General features: G+C 44.0%; 1 long non-coding RNA gene across 1 annotated transcript in view; it reads left to right on the top strand.

Moving 5' to 3' along the window:
* The first annotated feature begins 1,113 nt into the window (after positions 1–1,113).
* The window catches only part of LOC144696365 (uncharacterized), a 51,081-nt gene continuing 35,669 nt past the window's right edge, over positions 1,114–16,525 (top strand). The window contains exons 1-2 of the long non-coding RNA XR_013580157.1: positions 1,114–1,166; positions 14,278–14,320. This is a non-coding gene — a long non-coding RNA (uncharacterized LOC144696365). The remainder of the gene's footprint in view (positions 1,167–14,277; positions 14,321–16,525) is intronic.

A 16,525-nucleotide genomic window follows, 5' to 3' on the forward strand; every position in this document is an offset into this window, starting at 1 on the left:
GTACAGAATATTATAAGAAACACGCATCTACACCCACACAGTTTGTTTCTAAGCAGCTCAGTTCTCCAGAACACTAAGTCTTTCCACACTTATGCAAAGAGACTGGCTTTTTGCCAAAACTTGGCTTCTGTTCAAGTGTTCAATCTGCTCAGAATTCCCAGGTGCAAATGTATTTTCATGCCTATTCCTGGTTATTTGCAGTTTTTTCTGCTTATTGCTTTGAAATGTGAACAATCAGCTTGCTGCATGCTGCAAAGTTCTTTCCACATTAGGTAATTTTTATGTAGTCATGGGCTACCAATAAACCATTCGCAGACACAACAATCATGCCTTCCTGGGACAATTTCAGCAATCACTATGTTACTGAAATATTTCAGAATCATGCAAGCATTGATGCGCATATATAAGCATTAGGCCCAAGTTATAATTCCCTTGTGTTCTGTCTAGACCAATAGGAAAAACACAGTAAACTAATATTCTACTTCTTAAAATAATGGATATCTATCAGTCTGTCAGTCTACAAAAAACATGAGCCTCTCTTCCAATTGGGTCAACCCCAGTGATACCAACTTTTTGACTGGGACTTTCCTTGTAAGGTTCCACTTCTCCTTATGCACACAGTTCCCTGCTTTTCCTCATTTACATGTTGCTTCTTAAAAGAAATAGAAATCAATATGAGAACGGGCCATGCGGTCCACGAGACTATGCCTGAGTGAGACGTAGCTTGAGTGAGAAGCTGGGAACTTGGTTCAGGTGGGAATTTCTGGTAAGCTTTCCTTAACTTTAAATTTAGATTGAGAGTTAAGTTCTTACTTTCAAACATTGTTAGTTGAATAGCCTAGTTAAACAGGGAGCTGCCGGAAGTGGCAGTTATCTGTCAATCAACTGAAAGTAGTTGCCATCAATAGGTATTAATTACTGGAGCAGAAAGCTGAGCTAACTAGTGAGTCATCAGCGGTTCTATAAAAGCAGAGAGATTTTAAACCTGCACGCAGAAAGAGGCACGCAGTACCCGAGACTACGCCTGAGTGGGACGTAGGTTGAGTGAGAAATTGGGAATTTGGTTCAGGTGGGAATTAGGGGCAGGGGGGGAAAGAGGTGCTCTTTTTTCTACTTTGTTTCAGACTGTAGTGGTTCATGAGTTTCCTTCCTTGTCTCCAAAATAGGTGAGTGCAACTTTCTATTATTTTATCTGTGTAAATAATAGCTATTTGACTAATTAAACACATAAGGTTCAACAGAAATGGCAGGGCTGGTGGTGTGCCATGACTGCATCATGTGGGAATCTGTGGAATGCACTACAATCCCGGAAAGTCATGTCTGTAGAAAATGTCTGCAGCTTAAGCAACTTCAGATCCGAGTTGCTGAGCTGGAGTCTGAGTTGCAAACATTGCGGGACATCTAGGAGGGGGAAAGTTACCTGGATACTTTGTTCCAGGAGGCAGTCACTTCCCTTAGGTTAGGCAGAACTTTGGAGCTGGTCAATAGTCAGGGACAGGAGGAGGTGACTGAGAGTCAGGCAGGTAAGGGGAACCAGCATGTAGTGATATAAGAACTTCAGCCCCTAACTTTGTCCAAGAGGTACAAAGTGCATACTACCTGTGTGGTTGAGGAAAAGGACTGCAAGATGGATAAGTGGATTGACAATGGCACCATAGTGAAGGATGCCATTCAAGTGGGGTGAGTGAAAAGAAATGTAGTAGTGATAGGAGGCAACATAGTCAGGGGTATAGATACTGTTCTCTGCAGTCAAGAGCATGAATCCAGACGTCTATGTTACCTGCCCAGTGCCAGGGTTTAGGATATTTGCTCAGGGCTGGAGAAGAACTTGCAGTGGGAGGGGGTGGATCCAGTCCATGTAGGTACTAACAACAGAGACTATGAAAGAGGTTCTGCATAAAGAGTATGAAGAGCTAGGCACTAAATTAAAAAGGAGCACCTTAAAGATAATAATCTCTGGATTATTACCTGAGCCATGTGCAAATTGGCATAACGTAAATAAAATTAAAGAGCTGAATGCGTGGCTCAAAGACTGATGTGGGAGAAATTTGTTCCAGTTCATGGGGCACTGGCACCAGTTCTGGGGAAAGTAGGGGCTGTACCGTTGGGACAGTCTACACCTGAACCATGCTGGGATCGGTGTTCTCAGGAGCCACATAACTAGAGAAGTAGAAAGGGTTTTAAACTAAATAATGGGGGAAAGGGATCAAACTTGGGAAAATGTGGTCGATCAAAGACTAGAGATAAGGCAAAAGAGAAAGGTATTAATATGGAAAAGGATAAACAAACCATGACAGGAAGGGACAGAGAGTAAATCAGCAGATAAGGCTAAAAGTTACAAAAATAATAAAAGGACAAAGTTAAAGGCTCTGTATCTGAATGCACAAAGCATTCAACACAAAACAGATGAATTGATAGTGCAAATAGAGATAAATAAATATGATCTGATAGCCATTGCCGAGACATGGCTGCAGGATGACATAGATTGGGACTCGAATATTGAAGGGCACATGACATTTAGGAATGACAGGAAGCTAGGAAAAGGTGGAGGGGTGGCTCTGTTGATGGCATCAGCATGATAGAGGTGGGTGACCTAAGTTCGGGGAATCAGGGTGTAGAAGCGGTTTGGGTAGAGATGAGAAATGATAAAGTCATTTGTGAGAGTGGTGTGCAAGCCCCCTACTAGTAACCACACAGTAGGACCATGTATAAAGGAAGAAATAATGGGAGCTTGTCAGAAAAGTACAACAATAATCATGGGGGTTTTAATCTACATATAGACTGGAAAAATCAGATGGGCAAAGGTAGCCTAGATAAGGAATTCATAGAACATTTCAAGATAGTTTTGTAGAGCAGCATGTTTGGGAAACAACCAGAGAGCAGGCTATACTAGACCTGGCATTGTGCAACAAGATAGGATTAATTGATGCCATCACTATAAAGGCACGCTAGGTAGCAGCAATCATAATATGATTGAATATTACATTCAGTTTGAGGTAGCCCACAACCTTGAATTGGATAAAGCAGTTCTAGAAAACTAAATGAGTGAGTGAGTTTGAGGGAGAAAAGGCTTGTATTTTAAACTTAAATAAGGTCAATTATGAGGGCATGAAAGTAGAGCTAGCTAAAGTGAACTGGCAAAGTACATTAAGGGATAGGTCAATAGAGATGCAGTGGCAGACAGTTCAGGGGATATTTCAGAATATACAGGGTAGATACATTCCAATGAGAAAGAAAAATTCCAAGGGGAGGACCCACTATCCATGGCTAACAAAAAAAGTTAAATATAGTATCAAACTTAAAGGAAAAGCATATGATGTACAACGGTAGGTGGCAGGTCAGAAGACTGGACAGAATATTAAAAAAAGCAAAGAGTTACTAAAAGATTAATATAGAGAGAAAAATTAGAGTACAAGAGAAAGTTAGCTAGAAATATAAAGACAGATAGGAGGAGTTTCTATAGATATTTTAAAAAGAAAAGAGTTAACAAAGTGAACGTTGGTCCTATAGAAAGTGAGTCTGGGGAATTAACAATGGAAAATAAGGAGATGGCAGATTAATTGAACATGTATTTTGCATCGATCTTCATGATAAAGGATACAAGTAACATAGTTGTAACTCAGGAAATGGAACGGAAGGAGGAACTTAAGAAAACTACAATCACCAGAGAAGTGTTACGGAGCAAATTGTGGAAGCTGCGGGCTGACAAGTCTCTGAGTCCTGATGGACTCTATCTTCGGGTCTTAAAAGAAGTGGCTAGTGAGATAGTTGGTGCTTTGATTTTAATTTTCCAAAATTCTCTAGTTTCGAGGAAGGATCCATCCGATTGCAAAATAGCAAATGTAACCCCTTTATGCAAAAAGGGACGGAGGCAGAAAACAGAAAACTACAGGCCAGTTAGCTTAACATCTGCCATAGGGAAAATATTAGAAACTATTATTAAAGACACTATAGCAGGGCATTTAGAAAAATTCAAGGCAATCAGGCAGAGTCAACATGGTTTTGTGAAAGGAAAATCGTGTTTAACCAATTTATTGGAGTTCTTTGAAGAAGTAGCATGTGCTGTGGATAAAGAGCAACCAAAATGTGTACTGTACTTAGATTTTCAGAAGGCATTTGATAAGGTGCTGCATCAAAGGTTATTGTGGAAAGTAAAAGCTCATGTTGTAGGGAGTAATAAATTGTTATGGATAGGAGATTGGCTAGCTAACAGGAAACAGAGAATAGGCATAAATAGGTCAATTTCTGGTTGGCAGATATAACAAGCGGTGTGACAAGGGATCAGTGCTGGGCCCTCAACTTTTTACAATTTATGAAAATGACTTGGAAGAAGGGACTGAAGGTATGGTTGCTAAATTTGCTGATGGCACAAAGATAGGTCGGAAAGTAAGTTGTGAAGAGGATGTAAGGAGGCTACAAAGGCATGTAGATAGGTTAAGTGAGTGGGCAAAAATCTGGCAAATGGAGCATAATGTGAGAAAATGTGAAATTGTCCATTTTGGAAGGAAGAATGAAAAAGAAGGATATTATCTAAATGGTGAGAGCTTGCAGAGCTCTGTGATGCAGAGGGATCTGGGTGTATTAGTACATGAATGGCAAAAAGTTTGTATGCAGGTCCAGCAAGTAATTAGGAAAGCCAATAGAATGTTATTGTTTATTGTGAGGGGAATTGAATACAAAAGTAGGGAGGTTTTGCTTCAGTTGTACAGGGCATTGATGAGACCACATCTGGAGTACTGTGTACAGTATTGGGCTCCTTATTCAAGAAAGGATGTAAATGTGTTGAAAGCAGTTTAGAGAAGGTTTACTAGACTAATACCTGGAATGGACGGGTTGTCTTATGAGGAAAGGTTGGACAGACTAGCCTTGTATCCGTTGGAGTTCAGAAGAATAAGAGGATCCCAACGGGTGTTGACAGGATAGATGTGGAAAGGATGTTTCCTCTTGTGGGAGAATCTAAAACTAAGGGTCACAGATTAAAAATAAGGGGCCGCTCATTTCAGACAGGGATTTGGAGAATCTTTTTCTCTCGGAGGGTAGAGAGTCTTTGGAACTCTCTCCTTCAAAAGGTGGTGGAAGCAGAATCTTTTAATATTCTTAAGGCAGAGGCAGATAGATTCTTGATAAGCAAAGGGGTGGAAGGTTATCAGGAATGTGCAGTTGAAGTTACAGTCAGATCAGCCATGACCTTATTGAATGGTGGAGCAGCCTTGAGGGGTTGAGTGGCCTACTGCTCCTAATTCATATGCTTGTATGTAAGATGCATTTCTATAGCATCTTTCACATCTCAAGAACATCTCAAATTGCTCCACTGGCAGTGAGTTATAGATGAATTGCAATCACTGTTGTTTTAAAGGCAAAGCCAACAGCCAATTTAAGCACAAGCTCTCAAACAACAAGGGGGCAAATGCGCAGTTAATCTGTTTTGGTGGTGTTCATTGAAGAATGGATGTTGACCCAGATACAGGAAGAACTCCATGCCCTTCATATAGTGGAATTAATGTTTTCTCCACCTGAACAACAGGAAACTGAAATAATCACTTTCACCCTCTATAAACTCTGCTCCACGCCTTTAAGTCCAGTCCTATCCCATTCCCATCCTTTTGGCCAGTTGCTCAGGATAAACCAGACTATGCAAAATCTTGTTTTCCTGTCCAAATCAGAGCGCCATGTACTAAATAACACTTATTTCCACCAACACCCATAGCTCAGCTGTACTACAAATGAAATTCATCCTTAAAATCAATTTCTCCATTGCTTTGCTTGCTAGCCTTCCCTCATCTACAGTCTCCAACTGCTTCAAAATGCGACCACCCCACACTATATCCCTATTGTCCATGATCCTGCCACTTACTGACATACAATGGTTCCCCATTTCCCAACACAATGAATTTAAAATCTTCATTCTCATACTCAGTCCCTCTTTTCCATTCTATATCACCAACTTTCTCCTGCCTTATATTCCATGTTATACCTTTTGGCCCTCCAGCTTTGCTCATGTGTGCTTGGCCCTTCCCTCATCTTACTCGGCAGCAGAGCCTTCAGCTGCCTTAGCCTTATTGTCTGAACCTCACTGCCCAACTTCCTGTGCCTCTCCAGTTTTATCAAAACTCATCTTTTTGGCAATGCCTTCAGTTATCCTTCCCACGTTCTCTTTGTGGCTAGGTATGTGTTCCTTTATGTGTTTCTTTCCCCACCTTGTGATGTATTCTATTGCAAAGGCACTACGTAAAGGCAGTTGTTATTGTTGTAGTAGAATTTCTGACAATAATGCCAAGGAGGGACCCACGGAATGTGAGGGTTGAATTCTGCAGTGCAAGAAAATGTACTCTTCAGGAAATATTTGAATGGCTATTGAAACTTCAGTGTCTGAAATGAGTACATTCAACTTCTGCAATAGCTATCTCTTCACAACAGGCCCTTTCTGGCATGAGAATTGCATTTCTCAAATGTAACCATTGTATAACTACATGCTATTTAACTTGGATAACGAGCATAAGATTCAGGCACGACAAGCACCCAATTCAGAAAACTCAAGCAAGATTGAAAATTAGAAGAAAAAATGTCTTTCAACATATTGAGCATGTAGAACAAACTCCCAGAAAAGTTAATTGATTCTTAGAAAAAGGGTGCTGAGTGAATTTATTTTGAGAAGGGTGATTGATGATGAGAGATACAAGTATTACTTTTTGATTTTCAGGGGAGGTAGCAAAAATAACATAATGTTCCTTACAGTAAGGGAAGAATAAGTGTTGGTGGGACATCGTGGGAGTGGGGACAGGCAAGTACAGCATGGAATAGTCACCATTAATTCTGGATAAATGGGCTTGATGGATCAAATGACCTATTGTAAACTTTAATAGTGTTTTCAAAATTTCTCCATGGCCTTACCCTTTCCTATCACTCTAATCACCTCCAGCCCTTTAACCCTCCGAGATAACTGCACTCCTCTAATTTTGGTGTTCTTGAGCATACCCAATTTTATTCACTCCACCATTGGTGGCCGTGCCTTCAGCTGCCTAGGCCCTAAGCTCTTGAATTCTCTTCCTAAACCTTCCTGCCTCACTACCTCCTCAAAACCAACCCCTTTGGCCAAGGTTTGGTCATCTGCCCTAACATCATCTTACATGACTTGTTGTCAAATTCATGTCTGATAATGCTCCTAAGAAGCACATTGGAAGGTTTGCGAATGATAAGGGTGCTATCTCCCAACCAATGCATAAATCACAGATTATTTGATCATCATCACATTGTTGTTGGTGGGACCTTTCTGTGCACAGATTGGCTGCTGCATTTCCTACATTATAAATGTGACTATGCTTCAAAACATTGTACATTGATGGCAACGGTTTCTGACCATTCTGATTTTGTAAAAGATGCAACATAAATGCAAGTTTCACTTTCTTCCTTTCTTCTAAAGACTTTTAGTTCTAACCCATCCGGTCAGATTTTTGCATTATCTACCTTTTACAACTGTCAGAATTAAAAATAAAACTAAGGTCAAAGGGACCTTCTCATGAGCGCTGGATATGCCATTTTGAACAGTTGTGGACAGGAGAGATATGTGGGATAATTCCCCCCTTTTCCACCTCTTGACTAACTGCAACAAGAAGTTTTTTAAGCCTTGACTGCTGTGACTTTTAAGAACAGGCACAAGATGCAGGTTTACATTAACAGAGCACCAACACCTGAAATGTAAACACAACAGTATCCACTCAGTGATCCACACAAGGCCCGCACACCCAAGAAAAGATTGGGCAGAATTTTACCCTTGGCGTGCGGGCTCAGTGGGGGCGGGCAGCGGTTGTTCAGAAGCTGACTGCCGCCCGCGATTGGCAGCACACCGCGATTTCATGCTGGCAGGCCAATTAAGGCCCGCCCAGCGTGAAAGGCGGCTGGGGAATCAGCGAGAAGAGCCGGGCGGGGGTGGGGCCATGATGCCTGCCGGGTCCAATGGCGACCCGGCAGCCGATTCAAAACCAGCCCAGATAGCCCCTGGAAGGCTGCCATGGAAGGACGTGGAAGCCTCCAAGGATCCCGTTGCAGTTGGAGGGCAGGTCAATTGGGCAGTCGGCATCATGTTTCTTGGATGAGTGCCTCGCTGCCCTGCTGGAGAAGGTTGCAGCCAGAAAGAAAACCCTTGTCCCCAGAGATGGGAGGAAGAGGCCCCCACACCTCACCAAAAAGACCTGGGAGAAGGTAGCATCCAGGGTTAGCAGCCACGATGTGGCGAGGCACACATGGGTGCAGTGCCAGAAGCGTTTCAATGATCTGCTGCGATCGGGAAGGGTGAGTACCGTGTTGGCATGTGTCACTTTGCAGAACAACTAAGAGCTGCCCTTCCCCCCCGCCCCCCCGGCCGTGGTCCTCAGAGGTGTTAGAGTGTGAGTGGCAAATGTCAATGAGGCAGGAGCTGGCCAAGGGGGTGAGCCCTGGCTGCTTGGAATGAGTGCCTTACGGCTCCAGGGTCATGAATTGGCTGAGCCCTGCGAGGTGTTCCTCAGGTGGGGTTGGCCAGGCTGCAATGGCGACGCAAGTAGAGAGTGGACTAATCAATGCTCCTCTAGCCTTTCAGGGGAAAACATCCCATAACAATGCTGAGAGGTCACAGGCTGGTGGGGGACCACCACACTTCCTAGTCCTCACACGTTACGAGCAGGAGGCCCTGGAGCTGGAGAGGCAGCATGTACTTTGGTCAAGCGGCCGCAGTGAGATTGGGGTGCCAGATGAGGGTAAGAGTGCAGTGCACTGAGGTGAAAATGTCAGCTATTGCAATCATTCTAATGCAGTCTCTATATTGATGTGAGCCTCAAACGTGGAGTCCCCATTGACAATGGAAAGATGAGGGCACCATGATGCTTACCTCTCCCTCACCAGAGTGCCTGGCATGCACAGTGACAGTGTGATGACTTAAATGAATGACATGTCTTTCTTGTCCCTTTTAGGCTCACCAGCAGGCAGTCGCTATAAGGAGCCAGAAGGCCCAACCCTGATCCTGGAGGACCACTGTGCTGAGCACGCAAATGCATCACACCCTCTCTGTCAAGCAGACACCAGTACAGATACCAGCACCTCGGTGGGTATAAGATTGCCGTCTAGTATCTTGGTGCCGGCAGTCGGAGCTCTACTGGGGACCAGGACAATGCTCAGTCGATGGCTGATGATGTGCCTCTTGAGTCATCCATTAGCCAGCAGATGCTGGAAGTCCAGCAGGGTGTGCAAGAGGATCTGGCGGAGATACATGAGGGAATGCATGCCATGGTGTCCGCTGTGGAGGAGTCCCTGTGAAGTATGACCACTGCGTTGACCCTCATGGCCGAGCACAATGCCTCCTTCATAGAGAGAGTCACAACTGTCATGGAGAGGCTGCTCCAGGGACTCAATAAGGGGTCCCTGGGGATGCACTCAGACCTGCAAGCCCACACACCAATTTGATTGAATTTTTCGAAGAGGTGACCAGGTGTGTAGATGAGGGCAATGCATTTGACATAGTCTACTTGGACTTCAGCAAGGCTTTTTATAAGGTCCCACATGGGAGACTGATAATGAAGGTAAGAGCCCATGGGATCCAAGGCAATTTGGTAAATTGGATCCAGAATTGGCTGAGTGTCAGGAAGCAGAGGGTGACGACCAAGGGGTGTTTATGTGACCGGATGCCTGTGTCCAGTGGGGTTCCACAGGGATCGGTGTTGGGTCCCTTGTTGTTTGTGGTATATATGAATGATTTAGACTTGAATGTAGGAGGGTTGATCAGTAAGTTCACTGATGACACAAAAATTGGTGGCGTGGCAAATAGTCAGTAGGATAGCCTTAGATTACAGGAGGGTATAGACGGGCTGGTCAGGTGAGGGTATAGACGGGCTGGTCAGGTGGGCTGATCAGTGGCAAATGGAATTTAATCCAGATAAATGTGAGTTGATGCACTTGGGCAGGACAAACAAGGCACGGGAATACATGATGAATGATAGGACCCTGTGAAGTACCAAGGATCAGAGGGACCTTGGTGTGCATGTCCACCGGTCCCTTAAGATAGCGGGACAGGTAGATAAAGTAGCTAAGAAGCCAAGGCATAGAATATAAGAGCAGGGAGGTTATGCTGGAACTGTATAAAATGTTGGTTAGGCCACAGCTAGAGTATTGCATGCAGTTCTGGAATCTGCATTATAGGAAGGATATGATTGCACTAGAGAGTGCAGAGGAGATTTACCAGGATTTTGCCTGGGCTGGAGAGTTTTAGTTATGAGGAGAGATTGGATAGACTGGGGTTATTTTCCTTGGAGCAGAGGAGATTGAGCGGGGACATGACAGAGGTGTATAAAATTATGAGGGGCATAGATAGGTTAGACAGGAAGGAACTTTTCCCCTTGGTGGAGGGATCAATAACCAGATTTTAGGTAAGGAGCAGGAGATTTAGAGGGGATGTGAGGAAGAATTTTTTCACCCAGAGGGTGGTGGGAATCTGGAACTTACTGCCTGAAAGGGTGGTAGAGGCAGAAACCCTCATAACATTTAGAAAATATTTGGATGTGCACTTGCGATACCATGGCATACAAGGCTACGGGCATAGTGCTGGAAAATGGGACTAGAATAGTTAGGTACTTGTTTGACCGGCGCAGACTCGATGGGCCGAAGGGCCTTTTTCTGTGCTGTAGACCTCTATGACTCTATCACACCACCAATGACCTCAGCTGGTCAGTGTCAGTGAGGGAGATGGATTGGGCACCCAGTATCCCAGCTAGGTGCCCGTCCATCAATGGTGAGAGGTTCAATGCGACCTCACGTTGGCGCACAAGCTGCCTGTCATCTCTGAGGGCTCCTCTCACAGCCCTCCAAATGACGCCAACAGCTGCTCCACCCCTATGCCAGTGACCGTAGCATCTGATGAGGCTGCGCCAACTGGGGAGGTGCCAGCTGTGGCACTGGCCACTCCGTTCCAGGTGGGGCCTTCACAGGCTCCATGGGCCAGAGGATGACCATCAAGTTAATCAAGGTCAAAAAGACAGCAGAGTCAGCAGGCTGCCTCCAATGCCGGTTCCAGCGAGGGGGGAGCACCTAGACATAGCACTTGCAAACATAAATGGAAAGCACCTTAAGCACAAGACCGACTTATCACGGGTGATATTGTTTCCCCATTTTGGTTTTTCATGGTGTGATTAAAAACACCGGTTAATGTTCATTTCAGTTCTGTTTCACATTTACAATTAAACGAGATTTTAATTTATGCTATTAGCCTCTGTATGCTTCATTTGTTCTGCAGGTGCAGGGAAGGCCATTATGCAATGAAGGACATCTGTCTCCTGAAACTTTATTGCAAAGGCAGAGTGTATGTTGTTGACCAAGGAAATAGCCCTGTCAGGGCCCGAGTATGGAGCCTGCAGCCCTGGCATTTGGTGGTGGTTCTTATTTGGTAGGCTAGCTGAAGGAGCGTTGGATCAAAGCATCCTGGGTGTCCCTGCCTCCCTGGAGGTTACCCAGGTCAGTGTCCACGCCCTCAGCTTTCTCCTCACCGTGCTCGTCCTCGGACTCAATACTGGACTCATCATCTGTTGCCTGTGCAGCTGCATCAAGATTTTCTTCCTCCACTGGGATCCCCCTCGCTTGTGCCAGATTGTGGAGAGCGCAGCATGCAACCACTATCAGTGACACAAGCTCTGGGGGGTATTGCAGTGCACCCCCTGAATAGTCCAGGCATTGGAAGCACACCTTGAGAAGACCTATGATTCTCTCTACCACTGCCCTTGTGGAGGCATGACTCCTGTTGTACCGCTGCTCAGCCTCTGTTCTTGGATGGCGGAGAGGCATCATGAGCCACCTTCTGAGGGGATAGCCCTTGTCACCCAGCAGCCATCCATCCAATCGGGCTGGAGCACTGAAGAGCCTCGGCACCTGGGAGTGTCTCATGTGAAATTGAGCGGGGACATGATTGAGGTGTATAAAATTGTGAGGGGCATAGATAGGTTAGACAAGAAGGAACTGTTCCCTTTGGTGGAGGGATCAATAACCAGGTTTAAGGTAAGGGGCAGGAGATTTAGAGGGGATGTGAGGAAGAATTTTTTTACCCAGAGGGTGGTGGGAATCTGGAATTTACTGCCTGAAAGGGTGGTAGAGGCAGAAACCCTCATAACATTTAAGAAGTATTTGGTTAGGTCACATGTGTGCAGTTGATTGCAACCTGAATGCAGGGGAACCCAACAATCACTGTAAAGCCTCTGGCTTGCTTGGCCTGGCTTGCCTCGTCCATACAGTAATGAATGAAAGTCAATGTACGCCTGAACAGAGCTTCTGTTACCAGCTTGACGCAACTGTGGACAGCTGATTGGGACACTCCACACAGATAACCCATTGAACCCTTGAAAGAGCCAGCAGCATAGAAGTTGAGGGCCGCTGTGTCCACCCACACAGTTGAAGCTGATCTCAGGCCTGATTTTCTGATAGATGAAGGTCACTGTCTTCCTTGAGAGACAGAGCCTCCTTCGGCATTGCACCTCAAACATATTGCGGGTAGCTGCATCGACGTCTATAAACCCTGGAAGCAAGATAGTGACGTCTTCTGTGGCCCTTTCTGCCTTGGCCTTCTTGCTGGCCCTGCCCCCCCTTGTACCTGTGCCTCTCCTCCCACAGGTCACTCCCCTGCATTGGGACACCTGGTCTCCTCTCCCTTCTGCCCCTCTCTTCCTCAGAGGAGGAGGTGCCTCCAGCGGAGACCACAGTCCCCATTACCAGGGTAACAGGAGACTGTCTGATGCCTGGAAAGGCCCACGTGGTCTGTATCCTCCGGGGGCCTGGAAGACAACAATGAGTCCTGAAATTAAGCCTAGAAATGCTCAGAATGCAGCTCTGAAGTGAGATGAAGCTGTCCAGTTCACAGGAGCGCCCAGCAGCAAGTTTGATCCAAAACTCCTCACTACTCACATTGACAATGTCACTGGCCCTTCTTATTCCACCCGTGAATGAGCTTTTGCTAATTGTGGCCTGCCCGTTTTGCCCATGCGACGGCCAAAAAAATCACACGGGCTATGTAAAGTCAGAGACAATTGGTGTGTCAAGGGCCTTAACTGTCCTCTCAATTAATAGCGAGTGCGCTTCCATCTCCATCGTGTGGCCGCCTAGTGAAATATCGCACGATGACATCAATATGCTCGGCCAAAATCATTACGCTTTATTTCACCCTCAAGCAGGTTGGGCACGCATGTGCGCGCCTGCCAAGCAAAAAATCCTGTCCATTATTACAAAAGATGTAATGAATGCACTTAGATTTCTGACAGAGTCCGAAAAGTTAATGTTATATCAGTTCTCGACATGGTAGTTTAAAGCACCGCAGGCCTGAGGATTGCCCTTGGTTCATTGAAGACAATGGAGGTTGGATGTTTCTTACAATTAACTCAGAGCAGCTAACTCCATGCAATAGCAGGCTTCTTGCTTTTCCAGTTGAAGTTGTGGTCAAGACCCTATAGAGAAGATATAATGTACAAGTAAAAGAAATAACACCCATTTCTCTGCTGTGGTGAACTTTCTAGGCAGGGTTCTTCCTTTTTCTGGGTGAGGTGGCTTCCTTCTGTCATCTTTATATCCCAGACGGACTGCCCCGGTCTGACTTGTGAATTAATTAGGTATTTCCTATCACAAGCTAGTTTCTGTCATGTGACCACAGTATCAATGCTCCCATTGTCCACACACATTGTTTGATGGGCTAAACAATTTTCACACAACAGGGAATGTTTGATATAACCAACAACATTCCAGTTATAAATAGCCTCCAATTACCCTTTTTGCATTTCTAGCTCCATGAGGCCTGCAAGTATATCAGCTATTATTACTCTAAGTCTTTTTGATTGAAATGGAGTGAGGCAGTCTTCAGCACCTGAGAATGCTGTTTGCATTTTAAGTGACTTCCCAGAGACATGCCCAGGCATGAGTCAGTCCCTGCCTGTGAAAACACAAAACAAGGTCACCTGATCCCCAGGAGTCCATCTTGTCACATCCCATCCAGATCTGACTGAGTCACTTGATTCATCATGAGCTGAACATCATCAGCCTTTGAACATAAAAGCAAAGACCCCTGTTCAAAGTGGAGAGAAACAGTACACGTGTTTTGTGTGTTGACGAGGTTTTAGCCGATCATCTGGTTTTTTAAAACACATGCACAGTCACATTTGGGAGAAGCCGTGAAAAAGCGGGGATTGTGGGGAGGAATTTAATTACTTATTGAGGCAAGGAAATTCATACTCTCATATTCCATGCTGCTTCTTAAAGGTAAAATATCCATCTTCTTTATAGGTTCATGGGCGTATGATGCGGCACAACAGAACTTACAACCCAGGTGAAATATCTTAATGATTATTCCTGTCAAATGCTTCACTCACCAAGAAAGTGATGTAATCTGGCATAAAGCACCTCTGTAGATATTCTTTTAACAGCCTCAACAATTTGAACTCTGCTGTTGCTGAAGCTTAGGCATACAGGTTTCATTATTTCAAATATTCCAGCTTCTATTGTTAAAATTGTTTTAAATTTTCAAAGGTCAAGAGGACATTGGATAATTTCTTTCTCAACCCCAATGCCTAACCAGTAGTGTCTCAATAGCTCCTTTAATAATTTTTTTTGTGGTCCTCAATTCTGGAAATAGGCCAGAATGGATTTATCTTTTTATACTTATGTAACCTGCTTGTTTAATGCAGAACTGGAGCATGAAGACAGCATTCCACATGGATCACTTGTGGAAAGGGACAAAATGTTTTCTTTTGGAAGAAGGAACACTGGGTTATAACTGTACATCAAGATTCATCTGATTCTTGAAGGTCTATCAATGGACTTAAATATATTTCATTCAAGAAAAAACTGCACATATCTTGTTGGAAATTCTTCCCAATTCAGGTTTCAGACTGTCCTGAATGGCTTCTCTGAACTATGTATTAAGCTGTCCATTTCTCACTTGTGTCTTTTGCCTCTCTTGCCATCCTCCATTTTGTCATTCATCATCTCTGGTTCCTCTATCTACTGCCATCACTTTCCTCCTCTTATGTTCTCACTGTTTGCATATCTCCTTTACCTTCTCTATTTACTTGCCCTCGCCTTCATCCACTCTGGTTTCTTGTCTTGTAAATTTTCTTTCCTGATAATATGCTGCTCACTCAAGTATTCAAAGCACTGCTTCTACGAGCTTCCTATTCAGAGGGACAATCATAAAGGAAAGCAAAATATGCACGTTATATTTTTTCAGACCCCAGGATATCAAAGAAGCACAAAAGGTTCCCAAGAACAGTTCCAAGGATGAGGAACTTAAGTTACACCAATAGACTGGAGAAATTAGGAAAGTTTTTCTTGGAGAAAATTAAGTTGAGAGGAGGTTTGATAGAGGTATTCACAATTGTGAGGAGTCTGGACAGAGTAGATAGGGAAAAACTGCTCCCATTGGTGGAGAAATCGAGAATGGGAGGGCATAGATTTAAGACAATTGGCAAAAGAAGCAATTGAGACATGAGGAGAAACTTTACATGCAGCAAGTGGTTAAGATCTGGAATGTGCTGCCTAAGAGTGCGCAGGAGGCAGGTTCAATCGAGGCATTCAAGAAGGAATTGGATTATTATCTGAAAAGGAAGAATATGCAGGGTTATGGGAGAAGGCAGGGGAATGGCACTAGGTGTATCACTCATTCAAAGAGCCTGTGCAGACATGGTGGGCCAAATGGCGTCCTTCTGTGTTGTAACAATACTGTAAATAAGGAAGCAGCCCCAGTCACAGCAAGCAAGGGTCAAAGTGTACCCTTTCCTTCTAGGGAATTGTTTAACATTAGTACAAACTGCTAACAAAAATATTTTCTGCAGTAACACTAAGTAAGCCATTCTAGAGAAATAAAGCACATCTGCTGTCACTAGTGGGAAAGGATATTTAAAATAGAAAAATAAATATCTTCAGAGAAACAAATTCCTTCACTGCAAAAGGAAGTCTAATCTCTATGGATTGACCCACTTATCAATAAGAGTTTTTTTTTAAAAAGACTATTTCATTTTACATTTTACATTTTAAACCTTCATTATCCAGTAATAGAATATCTTTTTGGAATAACATAAAAAGCTGGGTGGAGTAGAACCAATTACTTCTTCTTAACAAGTCCACTTTAATCACTCTTTAAAGGATAGTGACACTTGCACTAAAATGTTGTACTGATTCCCCAGCTGTGCGGAGGTTAATTTTAAATCAAGTTTAATTTTCTCAATGACTGATACGAGAGAAAGCAGTTATGGGAATGACTGAGTCAGTCAATTGAGTTGTTTGAGTCTTGTGTCTCTACAGTGTAAGATAGCTGTTGTCATTAGTCCAAAACCTCTTGGGTGGACTTGACATAGGACCTGAGCAGCTGATAAATCTCATCAGTCAGGTATGTTTTCTCTAAGTTGGTTCTCTGACAGGAATACTCTGACCTTTTTAAGGCACTATCTTGTGAGACTATAATATGGATTTCATCAAAGTCATTAGGAGTTCTAACTATATAAAAGTTTGCACAGCCTGTGAAACTCCCTCTTGG

Source organism: Cetorhinus maximus, chromosome 22 (assembly GCF_964194155.1).
Source record: "Cetorhinus maximus chromosome 22, sCetMax3.hap1.1, whole genome shotgun sequence".
Classification (NCBI taxonomy): Eukaryota; Metazoa; Chordata; class Chondrichthyes; order Lamniformes; family Cetorhinidae; genus Cetorhinus; species Cetorhinus maximus.